The sequence below is a fragment of the Oncorhynchus masou genome, chromosome 20 (genome assembly GCF_036934945.1).
Source record: "Oncorhynchus masou masou isolate Uvic2021 chromosome 20, UVic_Omas_1.1, whole genome shotgun sequence".
NCBI lineage: Eukaryota > Metazoa > Chordata > Actinopteri > Salmoniformes > Salmonidae > Oncorhynchus > Oncorhynchus masou.
This window is the reverse complement of record NC_088231.1, coordinates 3239547-3266470: the sequence shown is the minus strand read 5'-3', so window position 1 is coordinate 3266470 and position 26924 is coordinate 3239547. Positions and strand designations below refer to the sequence as shown.

The 26924-nt window shown below is 44.8% G+C and overlaps 1 protein-coding gene across 3 annotated transcripts in view; it reads left to right on the top strand.

Annotated features, from left to right (window-relative positions):
• LOC135506694 (catenin alpha-2) overlaps positions 1-26924 on the top strand; it is a 760099-nt gene that overhangs the window by 197605 nt on the left and 535570 nt on the right. The window lies entirely within an intron of this gene.

The following is a 26924-nucleotide window of genomic DNA, read 5'->3' as shown; positions in this document are numbered from 1 at the left end:
TGGGATCATCAGTGCACAGTCAGTCTACATGGATCCCGCCAATATCGATCCATACTGATACCTCCCAACCTTCTGTATTGTCTGGACCCATGATGCTCAATCTGCGGTCTCTCTCTCTCTGCAGAACACCGGTGTTCAGCCCAAGCTACCCGTGGGCTCTCACCATGTGTTACCGGACGCTGTTTGTGTTAGCTATGGGTTGTCCGTGAACTGGGAGAAGCAGCTCCGACGTCACTGTTGAAGTGGTAACACCATGCTTGAAGGATACCTTTAAACTTCATCCCTAACCTCTACGGATCGCATTTATAACTGGCGCGTCGTGTCACATGGTACCATGCATTGAAGGCTGTCGAGCGCAGCAGGTGCGTAAGAGACAGAGCACGGTTATTTCCCTCAAGTTAGCATAGCATAACGTAGCTAAGCGTAGCATTGCAAAGCATATCATAGCATTGCATTGCATAGCATAACATAGTTAAGCGTAGCGTTGAAAAGCATATCATAGCATTGCATAGCATAACAAAGCAAAGCATAGCATAACATAGCAAAGCATAGACATTGACTCGGCCATTGGGGAACCTCTCCCTTGTTCTGCCCTAGTCTTGACTTGTTCCCACATTCGGGCCACATTGTCCCTCAGCAAGAACACATCTGTATATCAACTAGAAATACCGTCTTAGATCCTATACAGCGTTTTTCCCCACTTCATTCCGTCTCTTCCTTCCCTGCACAAAGTGCTTGGGAGAGCAGGTTTTCCAGTTGGAGGGTGGGCGCAAAGAGAGAATGGTCTCCTTCAATTAGCCATCCTTGAAGTCAAGGTTGTTCCTACCACACTCCAGGTGCATCTGCCCACTGAGGCTGTTCACACAGTGTGCACACACGCACACATAGTCACACACACTGAGCCATTACAGTTTTTTTCGATTGCTAAACGACAGTGGGCACAACTGGAGTCACATGTGCAAAACTCAAACTACAGTCTGCACTACCAACAGTCACCTGAGCTAAACAGTTCACATCACCTGCAAAACTCATTCCAAGCAACACAACTCTTAACACATGGCTCAAAACACGCTCAGTGCAGCCAAACGCTATGCACAACCCTCACTGAGATAACACACACTGTCACTCAGAACACACTGAGAGTAAAAACATTAGCATCAAACACCAATACAGAAAATAAAAACTTTTCATCTTTACAGTTTGAACAATTTCAGTGACTTCATACAAAGTAATATTTTCTTCAAAGAAAAGAGTGACATTCTTTCACATGATTTATTAAAATGTTTAGAACATATCAATTCTTTAAGGTAAATGAAAATGAGCAGTTTGCTTCAATAGTCTGTAGTAATTTATGGAATTACAGTAATGAGAAAAAAAAGGTAGAAACTAAAAGTACATACTGTAATTCGAACAAATAATTGAGGGGCTAATCCTGCCTCTCTCTAGCATCAGGCCACAGGTTTTCTTCAACATCACATCTAATGTTTTCTCTTGCCATGCACCTGGGGAAGAACCTTCTGGAGTGCCTTATCCATCCCTGGCAGTCCTCTGGACTCGTGTCCTCACATTCGGCACGCATGGCTTCCAAACATTTGGTCATGTGGGTGGTGACCAAACACTTTCCACCTCCAGGCAGAGAAAAACTCCTCTATTGGGTTGAGAAGGGTGAATATGCAGGCAGGTACAAAACCATAAATCTGTGATGTGCTGCAAACCAATCTGTGACAGCTGCAGAGTGGTGAAAAGCCGTTATCGCAAACTATGACAAAAACTTGGGGGTTTCTTACTGGCTCCCCCTGTTCTGCTGGCACTAGCTGAGCATAGAGCTGTTCTAGGAAAGCTATAAGCCTTTCTGTGTTGTATGGGCCAATGAGTGGTGTGTTGAGAAGCAAACCATCATTGGCCATTGCAGCACACACGGTGATATTTCCCCCCCTTTTGCCTGGAACCTCCACAGTGGCCCTTTGACCTAGAACATTCCTTCCTCTGCGCCGTGTTTTGGCAAGGTTATATCCAGCTTCATCGGTAAATACAAATGAATGTGGTCTTTCCAGTGCTTCCAACTCCATTACTCTTTGAAAAACAGTAAGTGCGCAGTTTTACTGTAGAAATGCTAATGTTTATTTTTACTGTAAATATTTTGTATTGCTGTGTACGTCACCTCAGACGTCTTACCTGGACATATTGGTATCTTTGCTCTTTTACACGTTCACTGTATCTCTCGAATGGTACAGTGTATAACTGTTTCATTGTGACTTGGTGTTTCTTTAGGACTCGAGCAATAGTTGTTCTGCTGACAGAATTAACATTTTTAAACATATCATTATCAGCCAGCACTCTATCTTGAATCTCCCTCAGTTTTATTGCGTTGTTGACAACAACATGTCAACAATAGCATTTTCCTGCGCATCTGAAAATATTTTCCTCTTCCCCCTGTTGGGGACAGCCTTTGGGTCCTGTTGTAAAAATATATTTTATAGTCAAACTTACTGTATATATATCTGTGTAAATATTCTATAATTGCAATACAAAATAGATTCCTGTAATGTTTTAATTTACTGTAAGGATGTAACTCTCACCTGTTTGTATGATGGAAAATTCGCATTACAGATGCCACTGTGGATCTTTGCAGATTGGGTTGCAAACCCTGCCTCCTCAATGAGAGACCATGGTTCACGACATGGTCTATAAGTGTAGCCCTTATTTCATCTGAAATAACTCTTTGTCTTCTTTGTCTTCCTCCACGCATCCGCCCTCTCCCTGCCACCCTTCTCCCTCCAAGAACCCATCTTCCCTGTTCCATTTCCAAAATGAGCCTTTCTGAGCTCTACCTATATATACTGTAATATGTGTGTGTGTTCACTAACAAGTCTAAAACAAGACACCTGCTTAGCCTTTCAGCTGAAATTGCAATCAGCAGTGTTTGAAAGGCACAAGGCTGAAATCTATTCCGTTTTGAATGTGTGGTTCACAGTTTTGACAGCAGTGTGTTAGCATTTGAACAAAGTGCTGTAAATCCACAGTGTTGTGCAGGTTGTGGTTAAAGTCATGGGATAAGTGTGTAGAGTTTTGAAAACTGTGTTCAAGCAATGAAAAACGAACTAGAGTTTGGTCCACATGAACTGCTGCTGTGCAGACTGTAGTTAGAGTTTTGCACATGTGACTCCAGTTGTGTCCACTGTCGTTTAGCAATCGAAAAAAACTGTAAGTTGAGACCCATGGCTTTGGCTAAACTCTAAGCACTGTTCTCAGATCAGGTACAGAGCGTTTCAGTGAGATGGAGAGGAGCGTCCTGCTCACGGCAAATACAGCTGGTTTTGGCCGCTCGTCCAAAGCTACTTTGAAAAGTTTTGATGCCGGGTTTCAACAAACAGACATACTTCACACGCGCGAGTGCACACGCACACAGAGCTTGGAGTCCTGGCATAGGGTAGCGTATCCTCTGCTCATGGTGGATACGTCTGCCGGCTCACTGCCCAGGGATTTGAGACAAAACCAAAACAGGACAGATTACAAACGGCCGAGCTCAAATTCCTATCTCCATGTCACTAAGCTCTTTCGCTCCAAGTTTGCATTGTAGTCGGAGGCAAAACACCTCGTTTCCTACTAACGGGAAACAAAATGTGCAGTCCTCTGTAACGGGAATAAAAAAACACACCCAGCCCTGACTTTGACTGGCTCCGATCCTTTCCTCTCGCTGTTTTGTCCTATATTTTCTCTATTATTTTTGCTCATATCTTGTGTTTTGGTTTCAGCCGCTGACTGTTTGCGGTAAAGTCTACTTAAGCTATCTGGACATTGTTTTGTGTGTGTTTGGCAGGAGATAGCATCCCACGTGTATTCAGCTGTAGCAGGCCTGATATATTCATCTACAGTTGAAAAAGACAGAGAGAGACTGATGCAGGGAGGGATAGAGAGGTAAACAGAGGGTTGGATGCTCCATCGGGGGGCGAGGAGAGTGTGTGTGGCTGAGGCACTTACTAAACACACACATAAAGATGGGGAAACAGTTGTGAACGTGTGTGTGTGTGTGTGTGTGTGTGTGTGTGTGTGTGTGTGTGTGTGTGTGTGTGTGTGTGTGTGTGTGTGTGTGTGTGTGTGTGTGTGTGTGTGTGTCTGTGCGTGCATGTGTGTGTGAGCATGTGTGTGTGTGTGTGTGAGCGTGTGTCCATGTGTGTCCATGCGTGTGTGTGTATATCCTCTGAATTTTCCTCTTCCCACAATGCATGCGTAATGAAGGCTTGTTCAGGTGACAGCAGTTATGTGACAGTACCATTGGAAACCGAGCCAACTCAGTTGACTTGTGGTTAGAGTCTCCACTCTGCTACTGGAAGGTTCCGGGTTCAATTCCCAGTTGAGTCATACCAAAGACTCTAAAAATGGGACCCAATCCATCTCCTTAATTCTGAGTGCCAAGCAGAGATGCATTGGTAATTTGGGGTAAGGCCCTGTGGCAGACTAGCGTCCGGTCTGGGGGGTGTACTGCCTCACGCTACAGAATCAGTAGAAACAGAAGTCGGAAGTTTACATACACCTTAGTCAAATACATTTAAACTCAGTTTTTCACAATTCCTGATATTTAATCCAATGCAAATTCCCTGTTTTAGGTCAGTTAGGATCACCACTTTATTTTAAGAATGTGAAATGTCAGAATAATAGCAGAGAGAATGATTTATTTCAGTTTTTATTTCTTTCATCACATTCCTAGTGGGTCAGAAGTTCACGTACACTCAATTTGTATTTGGTAGTATTGCTTTTAAATTGTTTTAACTTGGGTCAAACATTTCAGGTAGCCTTCCACAATCTTCCCACAATACGTCTGGTAAATTTTGGTCCATGAATTTTGGCCTATTCCTCCTGACAGAGATGGTGTAACTGAGTCAGGTTTGTAGGCCTCCTTGCTCACACACTCCTTTTCAGTTCTGCCCACACATTTTCTATAGGATTGAAGTGAGGGCTTTGTGATGGCCACTCCAATACTGGACTTTGTTGTCCTTAAGCCATTTTGTCACAATTTTGGAAGTATGCTTGGGGTCATTGTCCATTTGGAAGACCCATTTGCGACCAAGCTTTCACTTTAACTGATGTCTTGAGATGTTGTTTCAATATATCCACATAATTTTCTTTCCTCATGATGCCATCAATTTTGTGAAGTGCACCAGTCCCACCTGCAGCAAAGCACCCCCACAACATGATGCTGCCAACCCCGTGCTTAAAGGATGGGATGGTGTTCTTCGGCTTGCAAGTCTCTCCCTATTTCTGTTTCATCAGACCAGAGGACATTTCTCCAAAAAGTATGATCTTTGTCCCCATGTGCAGTTACAAACCGTAGTCTGGCTTTTTATGGTGGTTTTGGAGCCGTGGCTTCTTCCTTGCTGAGCGGCCTTTCAGGTTATGTCGATATAGGACTCGTTTTACTGTGGATATAGATACTTTTGTACCTGTTTCCTCCAGCATCTGCACAAGGTCCTTGTTGTTCTGGGATTGATTTGCACTTTTCGCACCAAAGTACGTTCTACTCTAGGAGACTTCATCTCCTTCCTGAGCGGTTTGATGGCTGTGTGGTCACATGGTGTTTATACTTGCGCACTATTGTTTGTACAGATGAACGTGGTACCTTCAGGTGTTTGGAAATTTCTCCCAAGGATGAAACAGACTTGTGGAGGTCTACAATTTTGCCTGATTTCTTTTGATTTTCCCATGATGTCAAGCAAAGAGTCTCTGAGTTTGAAGGTAGGCCTTGAAATTCATCCAATTGACTCAAACGATGTCAATTAGCCTATCAGAAGCTTCTAAATCCATGACATAATTTTCTGGAATTTCCCAAGCTGTTTAAAGGCACAGTCAACTTAGTGTATGTGAACTTCTGATCCACTGGAATTGTGATACAGTGAAATAATCTGTCTGTAAACAATTTTTGGAAAACTTATTTGTGTCATGCACAAAGTAGACAAGAAATGTGTGGAGTGGTTGAAAAACACATTTTAATGACTCCAACCTAAGTGGATGTAAACTTCTGACTTTTCCTACCTCTCTGGTTCGGAAAAGGTTGAACTAATTACTTCTTTCTGCACTCTTAGATAAAAGGGTTCCAAATGGGTTCTTCGGCTGTCGCCGTAGGAGCAGCCTTTTTGGATCCAGGTAGAACCCTTTTAGGTTCCAGGTAAATCCCTCTGTGGTAAAGGTTCTACATCGATCCCCAAAAGGTTCTACCTCGATCCCCAAAAGGTTACCTGGAACCAAAAATGTCCTATGGGGACAGCCACAGTACCCTTCTAGGCTCTAGATATCACTTTATTTTCTCAAGAGTGGGGTCAGGTATCCAGGAACATACTCAGGCTTCTAACCATAAAGCACATGTAGGCCAGAATCCTAACTTTAAATCTGTATGCATTTCTCAGGTGTTTGTTCCAGTCATACTGCATTGGCGTCAATCAAAAGATTGGTGCTCGTTACGCCCATGCAGACACCAAGTTGCAATTTGGACTAGAAGGCTTTCATCATTTTATATGCTCAGAGTTATGCACACTCTACTCTTTTCACTCCCAAAGGATTAGTTCCAGAAACAAGTCTCTAAGACAGTGTGTGCATAACAAATGGCACCCTGTTCCTTATATATAGTGCACCACTTTTGAGCAGGGCCCATATATAGGGAATAGGGTGCCATTTGGGACAGCCTAGCTATGCGTTATGGTCCTATTATTCCTCCTCATTATCTGTAAGGTTGGAGTCAGTGGATCACTGCTGTGCTGCTCTCCCATGTGAACGATAATAAGTAACCAAGACTAGAGCTGGATCCCAGGGACTGGAGGGAACACTCATGCCAGGGACAGAGATGATGATGATGATGATGATGTCCCAAGGAAACTAAGACTGACAGCACAAACAAGAAACAAGCCTGGCTTTGTCGGGTAGACTAGCACACAGACATAGGCTCTGTCTGTAGGTCTTCTTTGTATGCCCTGTTTTCATTGGCCCATGGGAGTTAGAGCTAGGAAGTTGTTTATGCTGATTAGTTTTTAGTTTTTTTTGGGGGGATGGGGGATTTAACCCTTATTCAAATCAAATCAAATCCAGCTTTATTTATACAGCACATTTCAGATATGGAATGCAACACAATGTGCATTATAGGGGGAAAAAAAACAAAAGTAAAAACAACTAACTAAGGCTGTGTCTGCACTGTGGTGGGCCCGAAAACCAGATTGGAATTTTTCAAAAATAATTTTGCTGTTTGAAAACCAATTTCGAAAGTATTTTGCTTAAGAATGGAAGGGTGGATATTGGCCGAAGACTGCAAACAGCGGGATATCTAGATGACTTTTCTTCAGAAGGGGTTTCACCATAGTAGTTTTTAGTGCAGTGGGGAAAGTGCCTGTGAACAGGGAGGAATTAACAATAGCTTGCACTTCTTCAGATATGCAATTAAAACATGTTTTGAAGAAGGTGGTGGGGATAGGATTGAGAGGCAGGTAGAAGTTTTCTGAGCATGTCTGAGTCAACCATAGTGCCTTTGCGTGGTAGGCTAGGGCACATATCATCACATCTTCATCATTACATCTTCTCATCAGGTCTGTCTTGACTGATACCCAGCCTAATGTTGGTTATCTTATCTCTGAAATATGCCACAAACTCTTCCCATTTAGATGTGGAAGAAAGTTCACATAGGTTCACGAGGGTAGGATTTCTCAGGCCATCAATGGTAGAGAAGAGCACTCTCTAATTAATCTGATTATCAGCGATCAAGTTAGAGAAATGGGCCCGTCTGGTATTTCTAATTGTTGTTATTCTAACATGTTATATATGCCAAGTTGCTCTCTCAGAATATCATAATGGACCTGCAACTTTGACTGTTACCACTTCCGCTCTGCAATTCATCTTAAACGTATTAGTTTCCACACTCATCCACGGGCCTCTCTGTTTGGACGTGGCCTTTTTCAACTTCACTGGAGCTATGGCATTGATGGTTGCCCTTAATTTGTTATTAAAATCCTCAACTAAATTGTCACAAGAGTAAGGCAGAATAGGCGGTGGAGTATAGTTCATACACTCAATAAAATCTCTAGCAACTTCAGAGGTAAGATAGTGTTTCTTAACTATGCTTTTCAACCATAGCTAAACAAGTTTGAACAATCCCGGATCCAGGATCCTATTTATAGCCTCAAGCTCATTAGCATAATTTGTGTAGGACAAATCAACGTTAACTATTCATGAAAATCGCAAATGAAATGAAATAAATATGCTATCTCTCAAGCTTAGCCTTTTCTTAACAACACTGTCATCTCAGATTTTCAAAATATGCTTTTCAACCATGGCAAAACAAGCATTTGTGTAAGAGTATTGATAGCTAGCGTAGCATTTAGCGTAGCATTTAGCGGGCAACATTTTCACAAAAAAACAGAAAAGCATTCAAATAAAATAATTTACCTTTGAAGAACTTCGGATGTTTTCAATGAGGAGACTCTCAGTTAGATAGCAAATGTTCAGTTTTTCCTGAAAGATTCTTTGTGTAGGAGAAAAATGCTCCGTTTTGTACATCACTTTTGGCTACCAAAAAAAAACGAAAATTCAGTCACCAAAATGCCAAACTTTTTTCCAAATTAACTCCATAATATCGACTGAAACATTGCAAACATTGTTTAGAATCAATCCTCAAGGTGTTTTTCACATATCTCTTCATTGATATATCGTTCGTGGAAGTCTGCTTTCTTCTCTGAATTAAATGGAAAAATACTTGCAGCTGAGCTTTACGCACCAATTTCGACGCAGGACACCGGGCGGACACCTGGTAAATGTGGTCTCTTATGGTCAATCTTCCAATCATATGCCTACAAATACGTCACAATGCTGCAGACACCTTGGGGAAACGGCAGAAATTGTGGGCTCTCTCCTTGCGCATTCACAGCCATATAAGGAGACATTGGAAAACAGCGCTTCAAAAATTTTGCTCATTTCCTGTTTGAAGTTTCATCCTGGTCAGTTCATCAGTTCTGTGGCACTCACAGATAATATCTTTGCAGTTTTGGAAATGTCAGAGTGTTGTCTTTCCAAAGCTGTCAATTATATGCATAGTTGAGCATCTTTTCGTGACAAAATATCTTGTTTAAAACGGGAACGTTTTTTTTATCCAAAAATGAAATACTGCCCCTAGAGTTCAAACAGCTTAATAATGTGTTCAGTATTACCCTGCACTATGGGCAACAAGGCAGTAAACAATCCACAGTGGTGATCAGATAAAGCAACATCAACAATAGAGGATATGTCAGTAGAAAGCCTCTTGGTAATAACCAGGTCCAGAGTATGGCCGTGGTTATGGATGGGCCCAGTAACATGTTGGATAAAGTCCATAGACCTCAAAAGATTCATCAATTCTATGGCCTTGGAGTCAGTCTCTTTGTCAACATGAATATTAAAATCGCCCAACACAATGATTGTATCATAGTTCTCAAGGACAATAGTTCAGAGAAATCAGTAAAGGAAGTGGGGCAGTGCTTTGGTGGCCTGTACAGGGTTATGGCTAGCACTGGTGACTGACTGAGGAAACAGTATCATTTACAGCAACGACCTTGGTAATAGTTACATCTACATCTACATGTGTAGTTGCCCAATTGTGATAATGGCTCTTTCCAGTCTACTGCATGGACAGTAAGGAGAGAGGAATAGAATGGAATAATTACTGTCCGGTTCGAATGAAGACGTCAGCTTTGTTCTACATCCTTACACACAGATAGGCACAAGGTGAGCCACAGAGCAGCACTCCTCGATGGAGAGCAATTTGGACTTAAGTGTCTTGCTCAAGAACACAACAGCAATGTGTTGTACCTGGGATCAGAGACAAGTACCCTCCAGCTGCCTGTTCAGTTTCCTAAAATGATACGCTGTCTGTAATTCTAGACTATGCTTGTGATATTTTCGCCTCCCATCTCCCTACTTGTTTATCCTCCGATTCGCCTCCGATAATACACCAGCGATGTGGATGGAAGGCGTCTCCATTGTATGCTTTAAGTGTGCTTTTCCTTGCCAACGATACATCCTCTATTTCTGCCTTGACATTGTCTGGCTCCGCATCGCACACGCGCGTTATGCCCTCATCATGTTAGTTCCACATCTCTCGTCTCATTCCCTCTTTATCCCTGCCGGGTTCCTGCTCAGATGTTCTCAGACCTCGTAATGCCTTGCCTGTTAGACAGCCGTAGTGTGGGTGTACGTCTCTGTACGTCTATGTATCCATACATTGTATGTGTTGCTGATCTCTCACTCTTGGCCCTCGGATGCCATAAGGCTGCAACAGACTAAAGCGGTCTAAAGCGATTCTTGGCTGGCGATAACACGGAGCCTCCGGGGCCACGGTAGTTAAATTAGAACTCATGGAAATGATCCTTCCCTTCCATCCTCTTGCCAAGTCTGCTGGCAACCCTTTTCTCTTTTCTCTCCCTCTATCCTTAGACGTCTGTTTCGAACACACAGCCGGCGTGGTTAAATACCCAGTGACATCTTAACTGGGGAAGCTGCCTGCCTGGCCTGCACTGCCTGTGCCCAGATGACAGTCTCCTTTTGCAGCGTTTAGGGAATTATTAGAGTGTAACACCAATTGAAGATAGTGGGAGAGAAATTTTTACAAAAGCCCAGTGACCCTGTGTCAATGACTCGTTTTTTCACAGGCATGGTGGCCTTAACCCTGTGTGGCTTAGTTGGTTGCTGCACCAAGGTGTTTCGGGTTCAGTTCCCGCAGGGAACACATACACAATGCTACAATGTCTGACCTCGCTGTACTGTAGCTACATGTAAGTTGCTTTGGACAGAAGCACCTCCTATGTGGCTTCCACTATCAAAATGCATTGTGTCAAACTGACCTTGAGCATTTGGTGTTCAAGTAGTTGTACTCCTCATTCCTTTCACGTTGTGCTCCCCCCACAAGCACCACAGTTGCCTAAAGATCCTCCTGCAGGTCTACTAGCTCGAACGACGAGTGGAGCTCAAGTCCCCCACTCTCCAGGCCCTCAGATTAGCATCACCGTGATTTAAAGATCCGCTCGTCTGACACCTCTAATCCTGTGGTTTTACCTCCGGGCCCTAGTGGAGTAGCATCACTCGGCGTCCTAAACGGCACCCTGTTCCATAGTGCACTACTTTTGTCCACGGGGCACCATTGGGCTCCTGGTCAAAAGGAGCACACTGTGTAGGAACTCAGCTTTATTGAGGCATTCGGAATGCGTCGCCATACTTAAACGCCCATCGTATCGACTCCACTGTCCTTGATTTGAGAGAGCCACAGCGAAGGGACATGGACCACAGTGAACATCAATACCCACCTCCCGCTTTCTGTTTGATACTCTGTCTTTTTGATCATTTCCATGATTTCCATATTCGGGCGTTGAATATTCAGTAGATATTCAGCTTTATGAGTCCCCCCAATTAAAAATGGTGTGTGTTCAAATAATTATTGAGGTAAGGGATAATGTGTCGGGCGGGTAGCTAACAGGTCCTGGGTGATTAGTTAAAGCTTCAATCTGGACAGACAAGCGGGCGAATTTGACTGAATTACAGATTTAACAGGGCATGCCTGTTCATCCTCGTTTCTTACATTCAAAACTATTTATTGAAAAAAAAAAATAGTTTCCTTTGTACGAGTTAACCTCTCTCCATTGTAGAGGCATGCCCATGAACACGTAGCCTGGTCCCATCTGTTGGTGCTGTCTTGCCAAACAGAAGCAGAATTGGTTTGGTTTCCTTTCTATGACTTAAACTCTTGCCATTGTAAGGGCATAGCATAGCTGGTCCCAGAACTGTTTGTGCCGTCATGCCAATGACCGTAGGACCATGCCAAGACAGCACAAACAGACATAGGACCAGGCTAGGGGATATGCACAGATGTATTCGCACAGGGCAACACGTCATGACAGGCCTGTATTGAGCAAGCTGATTTCCTTTTGAGAAATAAAGTGCGTTTCTATAAATCCTGACTCACGCAGCCATTGTTACGGGGGGCACCTGTCATAGGAACGCGACTCTTCTTCCTTCCTCCGGTGGGAGGGAAAGTGACGCGGCGGAGGGAAATGAATAAAAACGTGCTTTCGCTAAGCAGATAGAATTTGAAAAGGCGGATAATGGAATGAGAACTATATTCATTGTCAAGTGATTAAGGGATCCCCTGTATGCACCTGGTTTTCAATTATGCGTGTATATATATATATATATATATATCGCCTTGAAAGGAGCGAAGGAGCAAATCACAGAGCCTCCTCGCACTTTTGTGCAGATATATCCTGCATGTCAGTAACTCTCTGGAGGTGTGTGAGTCACTGTGTGTGTGTGTGTGTGTGTCTGTGTGTCTGTGTGTCTGTGCGTGTGCTTGCTATCACATCATGTATTTTTGTGCTAACAGCACAGTACACACTGTATCATTGCAATTGCTATCTATCTATCTACAGTACCTATCTATCGGCCACACAGAGCAGTCCCGCGAACAATCACACACACACACACACACACACACACACACACACACACACACACACACACACACACACACACACACACACACACACACACACACACACACACACACACACAGTCTCTTCCATATTGCATGTTGACTAATAAGTCCCATAGAGTTGCACAACACTGGTTGTCTCCTAGAGTGGCAGTCAATGTGGATAATACGAGGACAACAGTAACTCTCTAAGGGGATCATGTCAATGCGCCCTTCACGAACAGTGGGCCTTCTGGTGTCGAGAATGGACCGTAGGCCAGGGGTCATCAACTAGATTCAGCCGCGGGACTATATAGGCAATAGGTTGCCAATTGGGACTCATCAAGCCATCCAGTACAGTATGTCTCATGATGATCTCTGAGCGGCAAGAGGGTAAGTTGATAGAGACTCAGTCACAGAGTGATAATCGCTGTTTGCATTGTGCCTGCCGGGGTAATTATCCTTTATGCATGTAATGGTGCTTTATAGGAGCGCAGGTGGTGGCCCTGCCTCGATGAAAGCAATAGCGCAAAGGCAACATGCCTCTCTGTTGGATGTTGTGTTTGTGTGTTTTTGTGCAAAGTGTGTATTGTCTTCACGATGGAGCAGTGTAATTGGCCACTCCCCCTGTTGTTATTAAAAGACTGTGTGTGTGTGTGTGTGTGTGTGTGTGTGTGTGTGTGTGTGTGTGTGTGTGTGTGTGTGCAATGTGACAAGTGGTCTTAATCTTAATTAGGGGCCGGGGACTGTGACTCGACATACTGCCCCTCCGACGCAGTCGCATAAGAGGGGCTACTAAACAAAACAGCCCTGAATAATTAATTAAAGCCTCTCTCTCTGCACCTCGATCCTCAACAGAGAGAGAGAGAGAGAGAGAGAGAGAGAGAGAGAGAGAGAGAGAGAGAGAGAGAGAGAGAGAGAGAGAGAGAGAGAGAGAGAGAGAGAGAGAGAGAGAGAGAGAGAGAGAGAGAGAGAGAGAGAGAGAGAGAGAGAGAGAGAGAGAGAGAGAGAGAGATCTGAATGGTAATTACAGGTTTGTCCCCTGTAATTTTGAATTATTTCCCCTCTATTATTTTGCGATGGTTATAAACAACTGGTAATGAATGGGGATTGGTGGATGAGGGGGGGTGGGATGACTGCAATTATCGACAAACCCCATGTGGTGTGTTTGTCCCGGCAGTGAGAGAGAGACACTAGTCCTCCCTCTGGTTCTCAGAGGGGCTCCGAGTCCTTTGCTCAACCCACAGAAGCAGCTGGTTGCCTGGGCCTCCAGCCTCTCCTCTCCTCTCCACCACCATCTTTCTCGCTCTGTCAGAGTAGCAGCACCACAGGCTCCACAGTCGGGGCTAAGCGCCTTATAAACCTGCCATCGTTACCCTGCTGGCTGGACCCCTCCCCACCATCGGCCCTGAGGGGTAATGGCAGAGAGGGAGGGGGGTCTGCAGGAACTCAGGCATCCATATGTCACCCTGCTCATGCTCTCACTGCCCCTTCCTCTCATCTTCCAGCTGCAGACAGGGATAGTCCCTCTCTCTGTCTCCTTCTTTCTCTATTTCTTTCTCTCTCTCCCTCTCTCTCTCTCTCTCTCTCTCTTGCTCTTTCTGTCTCTCTCTCAGCTCTCTCTTTATTTATTTCTGTACCTCTCTCTTTCTCTCTCTCTCATATCTCTCACCCTTTATTTATTTCTCCCAATCTCTCAATCACTTTCTCTCTTCCTTCTGTCTAGCATGGATGGCTAGGCCCATGCACTCTAATGTCCCCCTCATTAGGCTGGAGCCTGGCACAGCCAGGGGTTGATGCCAACCTCCCAGATCCAGGGAGAGGCTGCCAGGCTGGTGGTGGGTGAGAGCGTCTGGACACTTGCCTGGCTATGCCCTGGTATGGAGGGTACGTAGGGGTGGTGGGCAATACTTAGCAGGCTGGCGCGAGGCACCTGACCTTCACACAGAGGTGCACATGCTCACACACAGACACTCGTACGTGTATGTACACACACATGCACACAGACATATGCTCACAAATAGCAGAGTCTGGAAGGAGTAAACACGTGAACTTGAGTAAAGACTTGAACTTACCTCAAACTGTACGTTTTAACGGGAGGATGTACTTACCTCGACCTCTTACCTCAAACTGTACGTTTTAACGGGAGGATGTACTTACCTCGACCTCTTACCTCAAACTGTACGTTTTAACGGGAGGATGTACTTACCTCGACCTCTTACCTCAAACTGTACGTTTTAACGGGAGGATGTACTTACCTCGACCTCTTACATTAAAACAACTATTTTATTTACAAATGACAGATTTATTCAAACTGTCAGTTTTATTTCGGGAGGATTCAGTTGTTATTCAAAAGTATGTTTTAACGGGAAACATTACTCATACCTCTCTGCAAGATCTCTTTCCTCAAACTGTACGTTTTAATGGGAGGATGTACTTATTGAGAGGTCAACCTCAAACTGTACGTTTAACAAGGATGTACTTTCGCCTCTTACCTCAAACTACATTTTCCCGGGAGTGTCCCTTGCCTTGACCTCTTACCTCAAACACTGTTAGCGGGAGGATGTGCTATCAGCACTTCACCTCAACACTGTGTTTTAAGGGAGGATGTAACAGTGAAGCATCTTAAACACAAGATGGACACACAGACACACACACACACCTCGACACTCTTTCCTCAAACTGTAGTTTTAACGGGAGGATGTAGCTAGCCTGCCTCTTAGAAATTGGCTCTTCAGAGGTCTGTCCCAGGGGAGATGTTACCTCAAACTGTACGTTTTAACGGGAGGATGTACTTACCTCGAGTCTTACCTCAAACTGTACGTTTTAACGGGAGGATGTACTTACCTCGACCTCTTACCTCAAACTGTACGTTTTAACGTCAAAACTGTACGATTTAACGGGAGGATGTACTTACCTCGACCTCTTACCTCAAACTGTACGTTTTAACGGGAGGATGTACTTACCTCGACCTCTTACCTCAAACTCGTACGATTTAACGGGAGGATGTACTTACCTCGACCTCTTACATTAAAACAACTATTTTATTTACAAATGACAGATTTATTCAAGTCAGTTATTATTTCGATCGGAATTCAGTTGTTATTGAGAAGTATGAGGGAAACATTACTCAGTTTTTTTTTATCTCTGCAAGAGACCCAAGGACTTCTCTTTAATGGGAGGATCAAGTCTATTGAGAGGTCAACTCCAACTCCCCCGTTCAATTAGTACAATCATGTTTTTTCTCCCCTCAATACATGTTTCCCTGGAGTGTCCCTTGCCTTGACTATTGTTAGCCAGAGGACACTGTTAGCTGGCAGAGTGCTATCAGCACTGTCACCTGCTGACACTGTGAAGCACGTCTAACAGTGAAGCATCTGAAACACACAGATGGACACACAGACACACACACACACATTCCTACCGAGAGTAGAGGAAGCAGCTAGCTAGCCTGCCCCTTAGAGATTGGCTCTTCAGAGTGTCTGTCCCAGGGGACAGATGTATATGTCGACGGCCACTAAACCAGGGCGAGAGACCAGTTAATAGTCTCAGAGTCTGAGTCCCAAACGATACCCTATTCCCCACACACTATTTTTGACAAGGTCCCTCTGGTCAAAATTCACCATTTCAAATAGCTGCATTTGTGGACACAAACTCTGTTTTCCCCCCTTCCCCTTTAGCAGTGTTACCAGCCTCCCCTCCCCTGGATTCCCAGCTGTGATTGATTCAGAACATTTGTCACCCCTAGTGTAAATCCGCACAGGACTGTTTGTTCTCTTAACCGAACTGAGTTGAATCCCAAAGACACCAAGCCAAATACTTTTTTTTTTTTTAGACCTGTTCCTGTTGTGGATTCAGAGCCCAATAAACACTTTGAACGATAAGTCTCATGTGAGGAGAAGTCGGCGTCAAACCGGAAAGGGCTGGTTTAGATCGCTCGGAGAAGGCGCGCGAGTTGTTAAGACATCAAAGGACGCAATCGTACATTTACCACCGGTACCTGGCTTTGTTCAATTACCCACTGTTTCTACTTGGAGTGTGCATCCTACAACTGACAGATGTAATGAGGTTTTAGGCGGTTTTGACACATTAAAGGCAGCATGATGCCCGTGTGAAATAGAGAAAAACAGCAGATGTGAAAGGCATTGTCGGAATATTCTCATTTCAAACAGCTGGATTTGTGTGTTGTTTTGCCGGAGAAGATGAACAGTAGTAACCTTTTTGGACAGCTGTGTCCGGTCTGTGTTCGCATCCAAAATGGCACCCTATTAAATTAGGCCGTCATTGTAAACACAAATGTTCTTAACTGACTTGCCTAGTTAAATAAAGGTTAAATAAATAAAACATTATAGTGCACTACTTTTGACCTAGGGCCCTACGGCTCTGGTAAAATAAAGTGCATTACAGAGCCTTCAGAATATATTCATACCTCTTGACTTATTCTACATTTTGTTGTGTAACAGCCTTAGTTGAAAATGTATGAAATGTATATTTTCCTTACCCTTCTACACACAATAGCCCATAATGACAAAGTGAAAACATGTTTTTAGAAGTGCTATCTCATTTATTTCAAATGCAATACAGCAATACAACAAAGGGTATTTAACAAAGTATTGAGATACACTTTTGTTATTGACCAAATACCTATTTTCCACCATAATTTGCAAATAAATTCATAAAAAATCCTACAATGTGATTTTCAGGATTTTTTTTCTCATTTTGTCTGTCATAGTTGAAGTGTAACTATGATGAAAATTACAGGCCTCTCTCATCTTTTTAAGTGGGAGAACTTGCACAATTGGTGGCTGACTAAATACTTTTTTGCCCCACTGTATGTATATATCCATATATATATCCAAAATGCTGATGAGTCGTCAATGTAGGCATGGATCTACTACCCTCTGTCTCATCCCTTGCCATACACATGCCATACCGTTGTAAAGGTCGGATATAGGTTCCGGAACATGACTGATTGGATACTCACTGCATTACGGTGTCTCCGTGTACACTATCTCCGTACTCTAATGTAGATTGAAGGAGAAAGGCCCCTGTCTGGAAACTCGAGTGGTGGGAGAATGGTTCGGGGAAGCGGCCGTTAGTTTCTCTAGAACGATTTACCAGAATAACACATTACTCGAAGGGGCGGAGCGTTCTCATGCCTTGTTATCCATCTGCGTACCAAAATGGCGCCCTATTCCCTACATAGTGCACTACTCTTGTTATGGGCCCCTGGTCAAAAGGAGTTCACTATGTAGGGAATAGGGTGCCGTTATAGATGCAACCCCAGGCAGAGGACCTTTCCTCTACCGATGTGAACTTTGGGGAGGAGAGTCATCATTTTCTGCCTCTGTATCCGATGAAGTAGGGAACAATTTTGGTAGAGCATGTATGCACACATGACTGTACGTTTCTTTGGATGAAAGTGTCTGCTAAATGTCATATATTATATTCACGAGGTCCTCATGTAGGCGAATCACATCTCTGTATCTTTCACATCGCCCGTCATCCCATTGAAGACTGGCAGACTCCCCCTCTCTCGTTATCAGTTAGCCCCTCGCCGCTGCCACCCTTTCCCGTCTATCTATCGCTATTTAGGGAGGAGAATTCCCTCTTTTTCCGTAACTTCTGGCTATCCTGTAACCTGCCTATCTCTTCGTTTACTGGACTCTCTAATTAAATGTGTTTTCCAGAAACATTGATTCCTCCACGTAATCTCATACACACATCAAATGAGATTAGTGGACAGGAGGCAGGTCTGCTGATGATTCTGTGTGTGTTTGTGCGTGTGCGTGCGCGCTTGCGTGCCCTCTGAATCCTCCTCTCCTCTCAACAAAACACAAACACCCCATATAGGACAGTTGTAGGACTAACCCAGGACCATTCTAGTCATTTAACAGATGCTCTTACCCAGAGTGACCTCAGAACACACTACCATGACAAGGCTGACTGAACAGTAGCACACAAATGGGCAAGTGGATTTCTTTAAATAGGTGAAATAGCTTTCATAGGAACGTGCTCTATACCCCAGTGTGTGTCAGCAGTGTGTATGTGTGTGTGTGTGTGTGTGTGTCAGCAGTGTGATGTCAGGCTGGCTGAGTGTGTTAGCTAACCTACCACTGTGTGTTACGTCACATTAATTACGGCCCTACAGTCCCCTTACTCTCCATCCTTCCATCTGCCTCGGGGCTCCCCACTCCGGCTGTTCTGGCCCCCCATTCCCCCCTTCTGTTCAGGGCGCATGCTCCAGTCCTGAAACTGAAAAAGCCTGGGGGTTGGAAGACCTACCCCAGCATCCAACATGCAATGCCCCAACTCACCCTCCCAACCCTGGCTTATATGGCCAGTGAGACTGGTCCCAGCTCCAGCATGCCATTACCCTGGACTGCGTTGCAAATGGCACCCTATTCCCCATATAGTGCGCTACCTTTGTCCACAGCCCTATGAGCCTTGGTCAAAAGAAGTGAACTACGTAGGGAATAGGGTGCCATTTTAAAACGGCTAGTGATGAGGCACGGCTGCCATATTACACCACTGTGATTGATGATCCCAGCACCGTGTTCCACCCTGAAACATTCATAAACATCTCACCATACTCAATATTTTGTTTTATCATATTTCCAGTTTTAGTCTCGAAAGGTCAATAAGCAGGTGTCTTTGCCAAAATGCCGCGCCGGATCGTTTTGTCGCAAGGGAGATAAAGTTTGACAAACGTTATATAGGTTTTGTCACTTTGGCTCATCCCTGCCTCCTCTCCTCCTCCCCGACTATCACGAGCAGTCATTGATGACTTTCAGGGGATGACCTGCGCTGTGCCCGTCATGTAGAAAACAACAGGCCTGTGTCCCAAATGGCCCTTATTCCTTACATAGTGCACTACTTTAGACTAGTGCGTCCATGTGAGCATTAGTGCAGTCCTCTGGAGCCTGGTCGAAAGGAGGGCACTATTTAGTGAATATGGCACCATTTGGGACACAGGACAAACTTGTTTACCACCGCACCAGATACTGGGCATCAACAGTTGCCATGGCAACCGAGTGGCGCGGGTGAAAAGCAGAGGATAGCAGAGGACAGTGTCAACTTTCACATATAGCGGGGGGAGGGGGGGGGTCTCATCTCACTGTCTGCCGCGAGTAAGCTAAAACAATTTGAGCTCCCACCGGAGAAAGTCTTCACTTCAGGCTTCACTCCTGTGAATTGGGGCGACATTTTGTCTCCTACCACTTTTGCAAATAGGCAAGAACACATCGAGGATTGAAAAAAAAAACACATCGAGAGAGGAATACGAAAGAGAGAGCAGGAGAGAGAAGAGAAGTGGAAAAGCAATGAGATGTCAAGTAGTGTAAGCCCAGGGAAATGAGGCGGAGAGATAGTTTCTGGAAATAAGCTTGGTAATAGTACGAGCATTTCCGTGAAGGAGGAATGGGGGGAAAGAGAGTGAAGGACAGACAGGGAAGAACGGCAAAAACATTCAAATAACACTCATCGGCTTTTGAATTGTGCATTGAGGGTGTTTATTGACGGCGGATTGCCCCAGAGAAAGAAACGGAGGTAACAAAACTCTCTCATCCGTGTCTTCGAGATTAAGTAAGACATGCCAGTGAGATCTTGTTGGAAATGAGAGTTGGATAACGATGACAAAGTTTCTCTCCAAAGCCGACTTGATTCTTGTCAAAGCTCTGCATACACCACAAACGAATGCACACGAGGCATGCCAAGATCAAACATGCCATGATCAGGTGCCGTGATCAGATAAGTGCACACACACACACACTACATTAACGATAATCTCCAGTACCAAACTAGTGTCGTAGAAGTGTCGTTTTCACGTGTAGACATCTGCCTGCGCCATCTCTCTCTCTGTCTCTCCATCTCTCTCTCTGTCTCTCCATCTCTGTCTCGATCTCTCTTTCCCTACCTACCCCACTCTCTCTCCTCTCTCTCTGTCTGTCTCTCTCTCCTCTCTCTCTGTCTCTCCATCTCTGTCTCGATCTCTCTTTCCCTGCCTACCCCACTCTCTCTCCTCTGTCTCTGTCTGTCTCTCTCTGTCTCGTTCTCTCTTTCCCTGCCTACCGCACTCTCTCTCCTCTCTCCTCTCTCTCTGTCTCTCTCTCTCTGTCTCTATCTCTCTTTCCCTACCTACCCCACTCTCTCTCCTCTCTCTCTGTCTCTCTCTCTCTGTCTCTATCTCTCTTTCCCTACCTACCCCACTCTCTCTCCTCTCTCTCTGTCTGTCTCTCTCTCCTCTCTCTCTGTCTGTCTCTCTCTCTCTTTCCCTCCCTCCCTATTCACCCCCTTCCCCTTCCTCCCTCCCTCCCAAATCTGAGTAAACAGCCATCGGCATAGCAGTCATTTCAACTGTCTCATCAAAGCCACAGAGACACAGGCCCGGGTTATTTGTGTTATTCCTCAAACACGGTCGGTGGCAAAGACATCTGGAGGATTGGAGTCTGATTGTTGACAGGATGTGTCCCTATTCACAGGACTGCTGGCGGTCGCTGCCTCTCTTTTTTTGTTTCTCAGCGTGTGAAGTTTGCCTCTAATTAACATAAGTAATTCCAGTTTTGTTTTTGTTTCGACGACAATGAGCTTTCTGCGAAAGATCACAGAATCACACTTTCGCTTTGCTCAATCCCTCTCTGACTCTTGTTCTAATTCAGTTCACTCTCTCTCCTTCACCCCCTCTCTCCCCCTCTCTCTCCCCCCCCCTCTTGCTCCTTTCTTTCATTCCTTCTTTTTCCTTCCACTCTTTCATGATCCGGCTCCCTCGCCTGTCAGTACATCTTCATCCTGTGTTCTCTTCCCTCTTTCTTTCCCTTCTCGCTCCTTTTCTCTCTCTCTCGCTCTCTCTCTCATTTTCTCTCTTCCTCTTTCACAGGTGCACAGCTGTGGAGGACATTTCCTCAACGTGCTGGCACAAAGTGTCCGTACTTGAGCGAGCCATAGAGAAAGAGAGAGATGAGAGAGAGATAGAGAGAGAAAGGAGAGAAAGAGGGGAGAGAACATCACTTCCCCAGCTCCCGCCCCCCAAAAAAAAAAAAAAAAAAACGAAGTCCCTACACAGGATAAAGATGTACTGACAGACGAGGGAGTCGCCTCATGAAAGAGTGGAAGCAAAAGGAAGGAATGAAAGGAAGGAGCGAGTGACTGATGAGAGTGAGAGAGGGGGAGAGAGAGAGGGGGTGGGGGTGAAGGAGAGAGAGTGATGCGAAATAGAATGAGAGAGTCAGAGAGGGAAAGTGTGATTCTGTGATCTTTCGCAGAAAGCGCATTGTCGTCGAAACAAACAAAACTGTAATTACTTACGTTAATTAGAGGCAAACTTCACTGAGGAATAAAAAAGAGAGGCAGCGACCGCCAGCAGTCCTGTGAAAACAGTGGCTTGCAAAAGTATTCACGCTACTTGGCATTTCACCTATTTTGTTGCCTTACAACCAGCAATTAAAATAGATTTTTTTTTGGGGGGGGGTTGTATCAGTTGATTTGCACAACATGCCTACCAATTTGAAAATGCTAAATATTTTTTATTGTGAAACAAACAAGAAATAAGACAAGAAAACTGAAAACTTGCACAGCTATTCACCCCCCCCCCCCCCAAGTCAATACTTTGTAGAGCCACCTTCTGCAGCAATTACAGCTGCAAGTCTCTTGGAGTATGTCTCTATAAGCTTGGCACATCTTGCCACTGGGATTTTTGCCCATTCTTCAAGGTATAACTGCTACAGCTCCTTCAAGTTGGATGGGTTACGCTGGTGTACAGCAATCTTTAAGTCATACCACAGATTGGGCTGGGCTTTGACTGGGCTAGTCCAATGCATTTAAATGTTTCCCCTTAAACCACTCGACTGTTGCTTTAGCAGTATGCTTAGGGTCATTGTTCTGCTGGTGGGTGAACCTCCATTTCAGTCTCAAATCTCTGGAAGACTGAAACAGGTTTCCCTCCAGAATTTCTCTGTTGTTAGTGCCATTCATCATTCCTTCAATTCTGACCAGTTTCCCATTCCCTGCCGATGAAAACATGGACAGATACTCCAATCTCCGCTGTTGAGCTTTTCAGCTCCTTCAGGGTTATTTTTGGTCTCTTTGTTGCCTCTCTGATTAATGCCCTTCTTGCCTGGTCCATGAGCTTTGGTGGGCAGCCCTCTCTAGGCAGGTTTGTTGTGGTGCCATATTCTTCAATTTTTTTAATAATGGATTTAATGGTGCTCCGTGGGATGTTCAAAGTTTTGGATATTTTTGTATAACCCAACCCTGATCTGTACTTCTACACAACTTTGTCCCTGACCTGTTTGGAGAGCTCCTTGGTCCTTATGCTTGGTCTCAGTGCTTGATGCTTCACTACAGACCCGGGTTTGATCCCGGGCTGTGTCGCAGCCAGCCACGACTGACAGACCCATGAGGCGGCTTATGGGTCGTCCGGTCTAGTTCAGGGTTTGGCCGGCAGGGATGTCCTTGTCTTATCGTACTCTAGCAACTCCTGTGGTGGGTCGGGCGCATACACGCTGACACGGTCGCCAGTTGTACTGTGTTTCCTCCAACACATTGGTGCGGCTTGCTTCCGGGTTAAGAAAGCAGTGTGTCTACAATCCTCTCTAACACTCAAATACTTCCTCTTGAACCAGCGTTGGGAAGCCACATATGGTCTTAGTACTGACCACATAGTTCATGTGGTCAGATCATTAAGCATACTTGAGGTATCATGATAAATGATAAACTTCATTTCCCATATTCATTAAGCATATCAGAGTAGGAATGCTGGTCTCGTATCAGTTTTGACTTTTAGATCACAATGCGTGAAAGATAACGTGGACTACCAGACTTGATCCTAGATCAGTACTCCTACCCTGAAATGATTTGTGAACACGGGCCCAGACCTCATTGGGTGAGTTTTCTGTCAACCTGACACGTCACCATTTCCATTCAGTGATAACCCCGGCGACACACATAATTGTTGCTGGATATAGCCAGATGCCAATGGCATGAGTCAACTGAGCAGGAATCTAAAGGAGAACAAAAAAAATGTCTTGATCCGATGGCAGGAAACATAGAGATACATTGACTCACAAAGTGTTTCTGAAAACCTTTAATAAGCTGTGAAGTGAGCTGTGGTGACTAAAGCCATCTTCCCGTACTCCCTGTTCTCTTTTGAGATCCTATGAGTCATACATTCCCGCTGCGCAAACGTCCCTGGGAGATAGGGCCACATGAAGGCTTTAACGATTGGTGCCCGCCTGTGGGGCCAACCCAGAAACCGGGCATACACACACATGCGTACGCACACACACACACACACACACTCTCTCTCTTTCTCTCTTGGCAGGCAAATGCCACTTTGATAAAGGTCACTTCTGGAAACAAGATCAGCGTATTATGGGATTCAGTCCAATTTATTCCTTTTTGTTGTTTTTCCTCCCTTCTTGCTTCGGCCTTGTGGGTTTTTTGAAAACACCAGAGAAGAGAGCGTGTCACTGACGCACTGACCGCGCAACGCCTAGGGCTCGTCCATTTGAATTCAGCGAACTCCAAAACACAGAAAAGGCATGGACTGTTCATGTTTGGCATACAATTAAAGCTCATTAAAGCTCATTAATAGTGCTGTCATGGGACTTGCGATGGTCAAGTGGAAGGAAATAGAATAAGATGATTGTGAAGTGGATGCATACTTACATTAGAGTGGGAGGCATGCTAATAGGGACCGAAACATTGCCCTTAAGTGTTTGGATTGGATTTTCTTTGATGGAACATTGTGTTCAAATTGGCCCTCCTTAATAAGGGCCACTTGAGCTTAATTGTACACAACATTGAATTGAGTCATAGTTTTGCCCAGTATTAGATTTGAACTCTCTCTTAAACTGTAACCTCTCGCTGGCTCCAGTCTCCACTCATGACCTCAGAGATGGTAGTATTAGCGCCTTACAATGCAGTATTGGGCTCAGCAGCATTGCATTGGCTAGGGCTATTGGGCCCAACCTGTGTTCAAGCACAGGGCTGAGAGAGAGAGAGAGAGAGAGAGAGAGAGAGAGAGAGAGAGAGAGAGAGAGAGAGAGAGAGAGAGAGAGAGAGAGAGAGAGAGAGAGAGAGAGAGAGAGAGAGAGAGAGAGAGAGAGAGAGAGAGAGAGAGAGAGAGAGAGAGAGAGAGAGAGAGAGAGAGAGAGAGAGAGAGAGAGAGAGAGAGAGAGAGAGAGAGAGAGAGAGAGAGAGAGAGAGAGAGAGAGAGAGAGACCAGACAGTGTCTCCTGAAGCAGAGAGAGGTTACAGGTGTGTTGTCTTCACAAAGAACCACATTGTTTTTAAGAGCCAGTCAGTCATACAAAGGTTCCTGCCATTGTTCCTCCACTCTGTCACCAGAACACATATCTTGGTGAGTAAAAGACCCAAAGAAAAGTTGGATGCGAACCTCTCACCTTTGTTTGGTTGCAGCCTGGATTGGAACCAACACTGTTCTCCCCTTCATTATTCTCGGCTCGCAGGAATTTAGTTAATTCAGTTCATTCTCATTATTGGGTGACATTTACCATTGGCGTGATTACAGTGGACTTAATCTCGAGGGTGGCGCCGCTGCGATTCTCTCTTAATTAACCTAATGCTTCCCCCGTAACTAAGGAAACGCCTGATTGAACAGCCAAGAGGATCAGCTGCTCTGCTGCTCTGTTTTGATAGGGATGGTGACATTGGTGCGTCACACCGTCAACTATGGAGAAGAAACAAAATATGACTTTGTTTGCCGAAGCTCAGATTCCATGACAACCAACTCCACCATTGGTCCTGTCGTGAGACAGTAAGCAAATAGTAGCCTGGAGCAAGCCAGCCGGGCCCCCTTCATTAGCGTAATCAATCAGATAGGGAGGACAATGTGACTAATACGCCCCCGTTGGGTGGTGGTGGCCCACGGCCAGTTTTGTCACAGGGCATCACACTCATTGTCCAACCATCCCAATGCAATGCGTGGGTGGGCGTGGACCTGGAGGGCCCAGAGTGGACGAGTCAAGCTTTTGTCAAGATTTTCTTTCAAGTTCCCCTTGGGAAAAGCTTGAAGGCTCTCCCTGAAGCATTAGCGTGCCCATGTTGTGGTCATTGTCTAACCAGCCCCTATTCATGGGTGATTGAGAACCTGGAGGGGCGAAGCAATGAAAGGGTCAAGTTTTGCTACATTTTGTCCAAGGACCAGTGGGGAACTGCTCGAGGGCTCCCGGAAATGTCAGAGTGTTCGGTGTTTTGGTGAGCACATGTGACATAGGCCGAGATGACGTTCTCAACGGCCCAAAGTGGGGTCGAAGTAGGACCCATCAAATGGTATGAGGTGACCATAGCACTGCCCGCAGTCCTGATCTGATGGACAGTGGCAAGGGGGGAAAGATGAGACTAGGACTGACATACTTACATACTATCTTAGGCCATATGAGATCATCTACCGCCTTTGCAAAAGCAACATTGTCCTAGTTGCCCTTTTCTGTTTTTTTAGTCAATGTTTTACAACATCATTTCTTCGACATCCTGGTTACCTCGTACTTCTCAAAGGTTTTTGGTAATCACCTTCCCGGAACCCCGTATCTTTCAATAATCACGGATCGGGATCCATTGAAAAAAAGATGGCTATCTCCAATGGTCCTCACCTGGTTAATTAACCTAAACGATTAATCGCCTGACCTTCACCGTGGTCCATTTCTAAACAGGAAGTAATGCTATTTATCGCTGTCACCGGGGACGTACTCTCATTGAGTCAGAAAACACTTCCACCGTGTATCACCCCTCTGTGTGTCCAGCACCATATAAGGATCATGTTTTGACAGTTGGCTCCAACCTCTTGCTTCGGTCTTTCGTTTTCTCACTCCATTCTTTGATTAGGCTTGAACGTCTCATGCCTCAGGGATCTATATCCCACTATCCAACCGTTCGAAGATAAGTGACAAAAGTGAATCAAATCAAATGTTATTTGTCACATGCTTCCTAAAAACAAACAGGTGTAGACTAACAGTGTAATGCTTACTTATGGGTCATTTTCCAACAATGCAGAGTTAAAGATAAAAAATTGAAATATTGACACTATTGAAATTGAAATAGTGACAAGAGGAAATGAATACACAGTGAATAATGAATAACAATAATGAGTAGAAAATAACATGGGGAATACATGGTTATATACATGGTTATATACAGGGAGTAGCAGTACTGAGTTGTTGTGCAGGAGTAGGAAGTCATTGAGGTAGCTATGTACTGTACATATAGGTAGGGGTAAAGTGACTCAGCAACAGGATAGATATTAGACTGAGCTGTAGTATGTGGAGCAGCAGTGTACTGTATGTGGTGTGTGTGCTTATGTGTGTATGTGTGGCTTGAGTTTGCATGTAAGTATACATCTTCTGTATGGGTGTGCACATAACATGGCTCTCTCCCCAATTGGTAGTTACAGTCTTGTCTCATCGCTGCAACTCCCGCACGTACTCGGGAGAGGCGAAGG